Here is an 11656-nt window from a genome sequence, read left to right as displayed (position 1 = left end):
ATTTTGCTGCATCTGTGGTTACTGTGCTTCTTGACACACTGCTGATGTTGAAGACATGGATCAAGAGCTTTTTGTTCCTAGTTTGTTTTTTTTTATTATTATTTTGATTTTAAATACACTAGTTCAGATAACTGTCTGTATTCTGGGTCATTTTATCAAAACCCAGCTCTGTAATAAGAGTTCTTCACTGTCGAGGGAACAGATTTCAGGTGATTGAACAGGAGTCTCAGTAATCAGGATAGCTTTAATGCAGGCATTAAGCCCTGACGTATAAGCTACACTTCAAACCTAGCAGCATGATGAAGAGCTGCTGTAGCGTAACTTGGTTCTGACTCGGATAATGTTTACTTGACTATTTAAATTGTGATTAGAGTTTTACTGCATCTGATGTGCCGTTCATCTTTGGTAGCATGCTTCATCCTACGTCATTCATTTGTCTAATGGGAAATTAATCTACTAATGCATTACATGTTAACAGAGAAAGGTAAGCCTTAAATTCCTTTCAGTGACTTGCCTAGTATGTTTCTTCTGTATTTGAATTCTCTACAGAATATTCTTGTTATTACCTGCAAGGTAAACAGAATGGAGTGGTTGCTTACAGCACAGTAAATCCTTTGAGAGGCCTGCTAGCACAAAGAAGATCTGATTCTGTCTTGATTTGCTTAAATTTAGAAGTAGCTCCCTTGAAACCAAGTGAGTTAAAATGTAAAATTTCAGAGAATAAGAGACTGTGAGGCCCAAGTACTTTGGTGTGATACAGTGAAATCATGAGAACAGTAATTACAGTAGTTGACTTACTGTTAAGAGTTTAAGAAAATGACAGAAGCATTACTGTCCACACTGATTGTGTGGTAGTTTATCCACCTTCCTCCCAGAGCGCAGAGCCACCCCTTCCTGTTCCTTCTCAGAAAGACCTGTGCCAGGGTCTAGGGTGATGTGCACTCCTGATCCTACTGCCCGTGGAAATTAGAAGTTTCCTACAGGATGCTGTGTCTACACTGAAACTGAAGATGGGTCAAGAATCCTGGAGCTATTAACATTTGTGATGGTCTTCCTACTTGAGTTTTCACAGGCTAGCTAAAGGCATACTTACTAGATGTTTGGTTTGATGTATGTTACTAGCTGGCCAGTGCAAGTAGAACATAGCTACTGGATACTCACAGTCAAGCATCAAGAGTATTTTTTTTATCATGCAAAATGATAAAAAAATTAATCAAGAGAAATTTCATCCACCTATGCTGGAAGTATTGTTTTATTCACCACTTCACTATAGATCAGTAGCTAGGTCCTCATCTAAGGTAATTTGCTGTGTAAAGTTATGTGATGAACTGCTCCCAAGAACTGCAGGACCTTTCCCTAAATATTCTTTTGTGGGAGGCTAGTTGACTTTCTTCCCTCTGCCCAGTGGAAATTAGAACTGTCTTGAAATCAGCCGTGTCATAGTGGCACAAAACTGAGGTGAAAGTCAAGCTCAGAATTCTCTTCATATTCTCCATGCTTGTGTTTGAGAAGGTTCTGGTTTTTATATTCTGCTTGTTTCAACGTTCTGGCACTGTAAGATCTGCCTGAGGGTCAGGGAAACTACACAGTGAAGCAGAGCAGCCATGTTTCAGGAACGCTGAAATGCCAGGTAATGCTGAGGGCTGTCTTCCTTACTCATGAAACGTGCGAAGTCTCATGAAGCAAGGGAATGCCCAGTTAGGAATAACTGTGAAAACTGGGCGCTCACATTCCCATTGTGTCCTCAGACCTGTGCAGCTGCAAATCACTGCAGCTGAGGACATGGAAGATAATTAAACCAAGTTTATATTTTCCTAGATGAAAAATATTTCCTCTGATACAGTAAAACTCAGGCTAGAATACTGAGGTACTGTATGTCCCGCAGCTTTTCCAGTCATACAGTACTAATCACATTTGTGGTCTAAATCAGCAGTTTGGCTGATAAAATACTGCTAAATCCTAAATTTCACTTAAGATACTCTGTGTTCTGGGGGTAGAGGAAACAAGGAAGTCATAGAGGTTCACTTCCCTTCTTGCTGAGGACATCTGAGAACCTAAGACCTCCTACATTTTAGCACCTATCTTTACTAGATTGCAAGTCAAGCTTGCATCCTTCAAAATGATGCCTTTAAGAACATCAGGACAAATTTGAAAATGCCAGGAGACTTTTCTAGATCAGTGAAGACATTTTAATTGTATACAGAGTTACGTAGCCCTGAAAAGAACATGCCTGGGTTGCTATCTACCACTCAGATATATTTTACATATCCAAGTCCAAACAGATACCGTAGAATTTAGGCAGAGTGAATTCTCTCATTCTATGTAGTGTCTTAATGGTTAATAATTTTGGGGAGATAGTATGTTAGGTAGTATATCAGTAAAAATAAAGTTCTCTCTTCACATTCCGCAGATTAGAAGTAGTGGTTGTATTTATGAAATGGAATTGAGCAGAGGTTTTTGAGATCTGCAAGATCTGCTTCTCCCTTTCATATAACATGAGAAACTGAGCAAAAGTAAAAAAGAATCAGGGAAGGATACTGCAAACTCCAGTCACTCTGAGGTCACTCTGCCTGGAAGGCCACTTGGACAGCTTTGTTTCCCAGTTAGAATCAAAGAAGAGGAGGCACGGGGGCATTCTGTTGAGCTTGCAGAAAGGCCCGTCTGTTCTATACTAGCAGAAAGAAACCACCGTTGTCCTTTCATACTCTGTCTGCAAAGAGGTCCTAGTCGTCCAAGTGTGTTGGGTAAGTAGGCAAAAAATAAATTTGGAAGAGCAGATACTGCTGAGATCTTTCTCTACCAGACCAGTAGAAATGCTACTTGTTGTGGTATTGCTTCTGATTCATAGCATGAATTCAGAGCATTCAAGATAAATGAGAAGCACACAGTAATAAGGCAATTATACCTGCTGCTCATTTACTCTATCCCTTACCGTTGCCGTTGCTACAGAACGCATTTATCAGTGCCTTGTCAAGGAACATTGCTAATGCCTTTCCCTTTTTATACCAACTTGCCCCACCAACAATCATATGTTTTAATGGTTTTTGAGTGCTACGATAGCCCAGTGATGGGAGGATTTAATCCATTATGGCAGTTACAGTCTGCAGGGCTAACCAACAGATGAATTTCCTCTGCGAGTAGTTTGTGCAGTCAGTGGGCAGATGAGTCACTTCTTGCCAGCCTGTCTTCCTGGCCAGGCACCGAGCCGTTACCTCCTTCATCGTTTAACAATTCCCTCTCTGAGTTTATGATCTAAGAACATGTCCAATGTGTCGTCTCAGGGTGACTATGTACAAATATATATCAAACCAATTATTACTGTTGAATACACTGGTATTTTATTAAGCTGTGTTTTATCTTTATGAGTCTGGTTCATTAAAGGTGAATACATGTAGTACTGTCTTAAAACCCAGTCGAACCAAACTTTAGAAGTCACTGGTTTTAGCAGCGTGTTGATCAAATCCTTGTTTGTGAGCAGCAGTGAAATGCTGTTGTTAGATATTCAGTTGCCAGACTCCATTGCCTTGGTTGAAATCAGATTACTTCTTGTCAGCATGGGACAAGATCATGGTTTTACTGGCAGCTGTCCTGTGGCAGTGTTCTCCTGGATGGCCCGTGCAGACATGCTGATAAGTCAAAGGTAGGTAGAAAGCAAAAAAACCCAACAATTTAATTGTATTTTTATATTGGTTTATTATATTTTAGTGTAAAAAAAAAAACTAATCATAATTCTTTTAATCCTCCTGCATGGCACTTTTGCTGAGGAAGGCACAGCCTTGGCTGATACAAGACTGGACTTAAGTGAGACCCACACTCCTGTGAATTAGGAGCCCAGGTAGGATATTCTAGACTGTCATGAGGTTGCTCCGCTTAGTGCCTGAATCACTCCCCATTTGCCAGTACATGGGAAGGGGGAGCTGTGAGTAATCCTTCTCTGTGGTTATGTACATCACTGGTTGTTTTACAGACCTCTCTGACAGCCTGTCTCCTCACTTCTTTCCTAGCTGAAAAATCCTGCTGAAAGAGGCTTCCTAGGGAGTCTTCCCCTCTACTCCCCATTTACAGAAACAGGTTATCAGTGATGCCCCAGGCTCATTTTCCGAGTTAGGTGCTATTGATGGCAGTCTTCATAAGGTGAAGAAAAACGAAAAAGCTGTGCCTGGTTATACAGCCACAGATTATTTCCAGATCTCTATTGGAGTCTTCACCTGTTCTTTTTTTTTTAGTGCCTTTAATTTTTTAAATCTTTTTAGTGCTTTTTAAAATTTTTACCTTAATTCATCTCTTCATTTATTGATTACCTCACTTGCAGATGAGTCTCAGCACGCTACGTAGAGCAATCTAGTATTTGTCATCCGTTTGTTGTAGGCAGTGGTGCAAAAGTGACATTTAAGACAAATTGTGCAATCCATAGACCTTTATGGGAAACCTCCCCAAAATGAAAAGGCAGTACAGCAGAAAGGAGCTGGTTTTCTATCCAGTTTTCTTCTAATGTTTCTGACCTCTTTAACTTACACAGTTACACTATTAAGTGCCTCTTAATAATCTGTTCCAGTCCTTCAGGATCATCTGAAATTCTTCATGGAGACAGCAGGGTATGTGGGTATTTGTTACCTTTCAAGACCTTATAGCACTTACGAGTACAAAGCTGTGGTTCATGACCATCTTATAGTCCAGTCTTGCTGGAGACCCTTGGCAATGCTTCATCAGACTTAGCCTGCAACTGCTGCCATTGGTTCTTTACCCTTTGAGACACCTCCTCACCTCCTTAGCTTTCTCCCAGACCCTTGTTGCCCTCTTTCTCTGCAACTCGGGACTGTTGTCACTGCCTGGTCCTGCAATGTCAGTGCAGCTCTCCTCAAAACTCCCCTGAGAAGTATTGCCCATCTTATTTAGGCACTTCTGAGGTGGATACCTAGTTCTTAAGCTTGTAAGAACACCTATACTAGGAATCACTTGGCATGTAAACATCTTACAAAACCAGCTGTCAGTTCTTCCCAGCATTATGAAAATTGTAGACATGACACAAAAAAAATTGGCAGAAGACAAACTGAAAAAGGGAGCATACACCATGTGTATCAGCTACTCTGCTAACACATTTCTGCGCTGACCACCAGCTAGTCTTACTCCAGTTTATATGCTGCTTTTTGTTCTAAATAACTAGTAAGCAGAAAAAAAACCCTACATGACTGAGTTTGCTTGTTGCTTGTGTTATTGTCAGAAGAGCAGTTTGAATGTCATGATTCTTGCCAGATACGTTGGTAAATGTGTTAAATATCACAATGTGATGTGCACTAGGATTACGAAACCAAGTAAACTAAAGCCAAAGGCAAGGTAAAGTCAGTATAAACTGAACTGAAACTTCTAATTAGTGGATTCATGGTGAACAGATCTCCCAAGTGAGGACATATACCATCACGTTCTAGAGGGGATGTATTTATTGATGGGAAGATGAGGTAAACAGAGGATTAAGTGCTCTGTATTTCATGTGAATGAGGCAATAGCTTCATTAATAATGAATGCTAATTATGTCATCTCCCTTAGGTATCTGTATGCCTTCACTTATCAATACTTTCCTTCCTGTTAGACAGAAGACTGTTAGTAGTTCCAAGGAATAACATTGTCCTTTACTGGCTAAAGAGCACAGCTACTTTAGAAAAGACTATGAAAAAGTTTCTTATCATTTGATTATTCTGAACAAATATGTGTAATTACAATTGCACACATAATAATTATATGTGCAATTGTATAACTGTATAAACACAATAATATATGCATAGCAAATGCATATAGTGTAATAATGCAAATATTATTGTACAAATAAAATGTATTACTGCAATGTGACTTAGGAAGATATATCCTTTGGAGCAACGACTTTTCAATCAGTAACATTTCCTAACTTGAACTTTATAGTCATGAGATGACAGTTACAATAAGATTATGTAAAAAGGCAAGGAAAGAAGTGCATGTGTCATCAAAATCCCCAACAGAAAAGCTCATAAAAGCAAACTCTACATGACTGCAATCACTCACAAGATGTTTGGCATCTTCCAAATAGCAGATATCACGTCCCAAGTCACCTGCTTGCTCGTGTCAGCATAACTCTGTACTCCTTGGCAACTGAAAGCAGGGAGCTGCAAGTTCCCAGATGTAGTCATCTTCCATGTTCAGCAGCATTCTTCTGTTGTTCATCTTCACTGCCAAATACTAGGTGAGCACATCACGTATTTCCAGAAACGTCACTTGCCTTTGTCCTGAAGTGTTTTCCTTCTCTATTCAAGGTACCTGCTAGTCACAAAGCCATTGTTCATCTGTCAGAACAAAACATCACACAGATGAGAAGCAACAGCTCCATACCTTCAGCATGAGAGAGATTAGTCAGCAATTTGAGCAGCTGCACCTGCAGTTCTGCTTCTAGCCCATCTCGGTGGTCTGGAAGCAACGGTCTGGTTCAAGAAAGCAGCTTCACTCTCACTCTACACTGCCAGTAGGATAGCAGTTTTACTCCATTCCCTCTTTCACGGAGATATGGAGGTGTAAAAATGCCTATATTTGGATGCCAGGGTGCCTATGCACTACAGCAATGTTTTTTTAAGAGGTTCTTGCTGGTCACAGATTGATCTCAGAAACAGAAGGCCTGCTGCTAGGAGACAGAGCTACCCACTACCAGCTCCAAAATTCAACAGGGTGAGCAGCCTGCAGTGGAGAGGAACCCGAAGCAATATGGGATGCCAGTTGGCAGAGCTGCTCACACATCAGCGGAAGCATCAGGTGATATGCTCCAGCCCAGTCTGTGGATCTGGATGGATCCAGGTAAGCAGGCGTGTGCAGATCTGTGCTGAGGACCATGGCAGTGCAGCCTCACTGCAGGTGGCGCTCGTTTCTCAGAGTCCTAGATCCTGTCCTTGCGCAAGCAGTCTCCGCTTTCATCTTAGCAACACCTAGAGCTAATTATGACCACGGGAAACCTCAGAAATATTAAACATGAAGGCTAAAAACTAGAGGAAATGCTGAGAGTCACCTAGTCTACTTTGGTATTCAGAATAAACTCGCCCTAAACTATGGCAAGTGAACTTTTTTTTTGTAAAAAATACTTTTTACGGTGTCTGGTTTACAGTTTCTGAATATTTGTGACTGACAGCTCTGCTGTACTACATGGCTAGTGATTAACAGCATCACTGAAAGATCTTCTCCCTGTTTAAATAAATAACAAAGAACCAACGCGAAATCATTTTAAATATGGCATAAAATGTTAGGAAGATTGAAAACTTAAAAGTCATTAGTGGGTCATTCCAGTTTCTGCAAGAATCAGAGGGAATATTTCCAGTGACTTCAGTGGGATAATTTTCTAATGACCTTCACAAGACTCAGCTCAGCAGCATATATTTATGGGTCCATTATCCAATTATCAATATTCATAGCTAAGTAGCCTTCTAATCTTTTGAAATAAACCTTTTCTTCAAGCAAACTGGAACTAAAAATACACTGTTCTCTTAGTGAACACAGAAAATATAAGGGTTTCTTTCCTGTATTAGTGATTTTAAAATGTAAATTAAATTGTTCAAAAGCTGGAAGTTAAAGTTCCATCTCTAATCACCTCTCAGTGGTGTCACTGAAATGATGATATAATCTAAAGTAATCATTAGATTTGAAATTATTTTATTCTGTGAAGTGCTATCTTGAATTAATCAGCTGTTCCTGTAATACATTGTGGCTCTCCCATTAGTATTTTATCAGCCTCATTGAAGGCTGTATTCCACTACTATTAAAATTTTTACAGGCTACAATTTGACCTGCAGACTTCAGGTTGGTTGGAATTTATTGCAGCTTTACTGCAAAAACAGTGGGCTAGCTACAAGAAAATGAGAAGAAAAGTTCTATAATCTATTTCAGACCCCTTTAATCCCCTCAGAAAATACTTGAGCATAATGACATTTTACCTTGTAAAGTTAAAGCTATTTTATATTAAACACACACACACAAAAAGTTGGAGTAGAAAACTATAATTTTTTTCAGAGAAGATTGTTGTATGCAGAGAAAAACATGTTCCAGAAACGCTCAAGTCTCAGCTTTGATTCCATGCGCTTTGCAGGCTATTCTGCAAACTTTCCTGTAATTACAACGCCTGCAAGGCAATAGGAGATCAGCCGCTGCCTATCAAAATGGAGAGGTTCATTTTAATCTCTGAGAATTTTGATCTAACAGCCCTGAAGTTATAAGCAAAGTGAGCCAATTGATACAAAAAAAAAAAAAAAAAAACCTCCTGAGCTCTCTTTGAAGGTAATGAAGACAATGAAACATGAGCAATACCTTGGACATATACCGTTACTGATGTCTGACTGTGTCTGTCTCTCACTTGTTTTTTTTTTTTAACACACGCACCTGAAGTATCAGTGTGGTTGTGTTGTGTGGCACACTGAGCCCAGTTACAGCTTACAACAGCCAACTCTGAAACTCTGCAGTGCAGTTTACATACATGACAATAAGAAAATACTTTTAATAATAATGAGGGAAGTTCTAGACCACATAACACTTAAATAAGCTGTATAAAGTATGACTATAAACCCCTATACCTAGTTTCTTGGTGGCGTGTGCTTGTGCTATTTCACACAGCATTTTCAGTGTCTTCTTCCCGATTGACTTTGTTTATACTTAGTAAGGCAGACTCTAACATATATTAAAATAGTCACATAACATGAGTGCACATATATTAGGAATTCATGGAAGAATGGAGTGACAGGGGCATACGCTTCCATTAAACATTTGCGTGCATGCACTACACATTTTCCAGTCCTGAAAACAAACTCAGAAGAAACCTTTTCTTTCCTTGTTAGAGGAATGTTGTTTTTCTCTCCAATGTAAAGTCAAATATCACAGACATATGCTCTGATAACCAATGTAGTAACTTTTTTTTTTTAAACACAACAATACATGAAATCGGTTAAGTGATAGTCAGCAGTCGGAGAGAAGGGAAAGCAGTTGTGAGTGAAAGTTGATGTAGAACCAGCAGAGGGAGCTCCAAAATTTGAATTCTTTTTTTTTTTTTTTTTTTTTTTTTTTTTCCGCGAGAAACGGTCTTGGGTAGGTGGCTGCTGTGAAAAGTCCTCGTCGGTCACTGACCACAGAGGCTGGCTGCACTGTTTCGTCCCTGGTCCCAGGAATCAAAACAACAAAATTTTGTCACATTTCTTTGGGTAGGAGTACTCTCCTGACATGCTTAAAATATAATTTAAAAGGTCTTTGTAGTATCACTGTTTGTTGGAAGAAATAATTGTAGTATAATTGTAACATCTTCCACTTATGAAATGAGATGCTAAACTCTTTCTTAATATATTACATGTCTGCACTGTTATCCTTATTACCCGAATCCATTGCACTTAACAGTAAGCCATGATGGAGAGCCAGACTGTGACATTAAATGCTCTTTTCCAAACTAAGACATATGATATCTCAACAGGGTGCCCTGGCCTTATTTTTAAAATTAGTTCCAATATGATGGATGCCAGGACACTGAAGGGACATGAAGCACGGAGTCAGCTATGGAGTGCTCTCTTCATGATCAGGCCAGCAAACTTGATACGCCTCAGCAGTCCTCCCTGGCATGGACTCACAGACCTGGACCCTTTGGGCACTACTCCTTCCTCAGCTCAGGGTAAGGAACTGTCCTGGCCAAGGAGAAATGTTACTGGAAATCGTTTCACTGTCACAATCTCAGACTGAAAACCAGCACGGTTGTGGAATGAGCTGGTCAGGCTCTCTCCAGATCTCTTCACTAAATGTAGTCATGGACTGCTTCTACCTTTAATTATTTCTTTCAGCAAAAGGAACTTGAGAGAAATTAAATACCCTCTGAGCGCAATGTATTATCACCGAGAGCTGCACAATTTAAAGTTTCTTGTCAGCAGTGGATGGCTTTGGTACCTCTCATCCTTTCCTCAACAACATGCTTATGTATTAGCATGAGCATTAAGCTGATTAACATTAGCTTAATTGGTAGCAAACCAGGTTTGAGCTGAATGCTCTTGAAAACTCTTTCTTCTTGAGTGTTACTGTGAGAGACTTTTTCTCTCTCTGTGAAACAGGAAAAAATGTTTTATTCTCATTCTCTTTTACTGATAGCAACACACAAATCTTTCTGAATGATACACAAACAAACAAACAGCTTTGACCAGTACTATAACACTAGTAATTACCAATACCTGCTAAAAAGTCCTTTTGGAGATTTCTCTCTCTTCTGTTTCTCTGATCTCTAGAGTGGTATTGCCAACTTCCCTGTATCATATGCATTTATTAACGCACTTCTTCCAAAGGGAGATAGGAGTAACACGCTTCCTGTAACTGCCCACATTTGCATTTCTTTACTCCTGGTTTCTGATGAAGTATCTACCATTCCCCAGCTTTTTCTAGTGGCCTATTAATGTTTTGGCTAAGGAAACTGTTATTTAAAATGCTTTCCTGTCTTTCCAATGCTTGTTTGCTGGGTGATTAAAACTTCACAGAATTCAGCCAGTTTGCTCCCTCCCTCCCTCATCTAACACACCTGGTACTGATGACAGTCAACTCCTGAGCAAGACTGGTCTTGAACCTATGGGATTTGGGGACAGAATTATCAAAGCTTTTGTCACGCACTGATACTAGGTTTAAATTGAAACTCCAGCATCTATCTGCGTATAATCCTTGATTGCTTTTAACATAAGTCAATGGTTTCTTAATAAGTAGGCCTTCACAGCTTTGTTTGCAATTCCTCCCAATGGGCACCTCTACCCTGTTGGCTGAGCCCGGGTCTCAGGCTGTGCTGGGGACCAGATGTGCCTGCTGGTTACGATGCCGTGAGGAGCATGTGCTTAGGTGTGGCCCAAAGCAGGAGCAGGGCCTGAGGAGCCTGTGTATATCTGACACTTTAGCACAAGTTCCAGGTAGTTTGACATCACATCCAGGAGCAGGCCCGAGGGCACTGCAGACCTGCCCACCAGCAAATACGTAAGCACCTTGGTGCAGGTGCTTTGAGCCCAGAGTTCAGCACTGAGTGACCACAGAGAGACTGTGGAAGCTTCGTCCCTGAAGGTCTTAAAGACAAATTAAACAAACATTATCCATTGTCTTGGGGCAAAACAGTGCACTGCTGGGGTCACTCCTGAGATTCCCTTCCTCTGGCACTATGAGGGCAGAAAGCACACGTCACAGGCATTGACAGACACAGAGGTAAGCCAGTGCAGATATAACTCCAGGTCTTGTATCTCATTATACTGTGTATTTGCCAGCAGTGTGCCTCATACAGAGTAAAGACACACAAGTTGCAGATTTTAAACAGTTAATTGTCCATTCACTGAACAATTCCCGTTCTGAGTCAAGGAACTCTGTTTCTGCTCGCTGTTCAGAACACAAGATAGCATGGTTACTTTTGAGAATGTGAGTAAAATGAAGTGCTTTATTTCAAACGCATTCCCTGTATATCTAAGTTAAAATTATGTTTCCAAAAGGCTTTGTTATTAGAAGAAGTTAGTAGATGATGAATATGTTAACTTCAGATCTCTAACTAATTTTAAAAGATGAATTCTAGAAAACACCTTATCTAGTTTATTTAGAAATTTCAAAGCTTTAATGTAAACATCATACAGCTGCTTTTAAAAAACAATCCAGACAGAATCTTTATCTC

Source organism: Chlamydotis macqueenii, chromosome 3, assembly GCF_036417535.1.
Source record: "Chlamydotis macqueenii isolate bChlMac1 chromosome 3, bChlMac1.mat, whole genome shotgun sequence".
Lineage (NCBI taxonomy): Eukaryota > Metazoa > Chordata > Aves > Otidiformes > Otididae > Chlamydotis > Chlamydotis macqueenii.
This window is presented reverse-complemented; position numbering follows the sequence as displayed.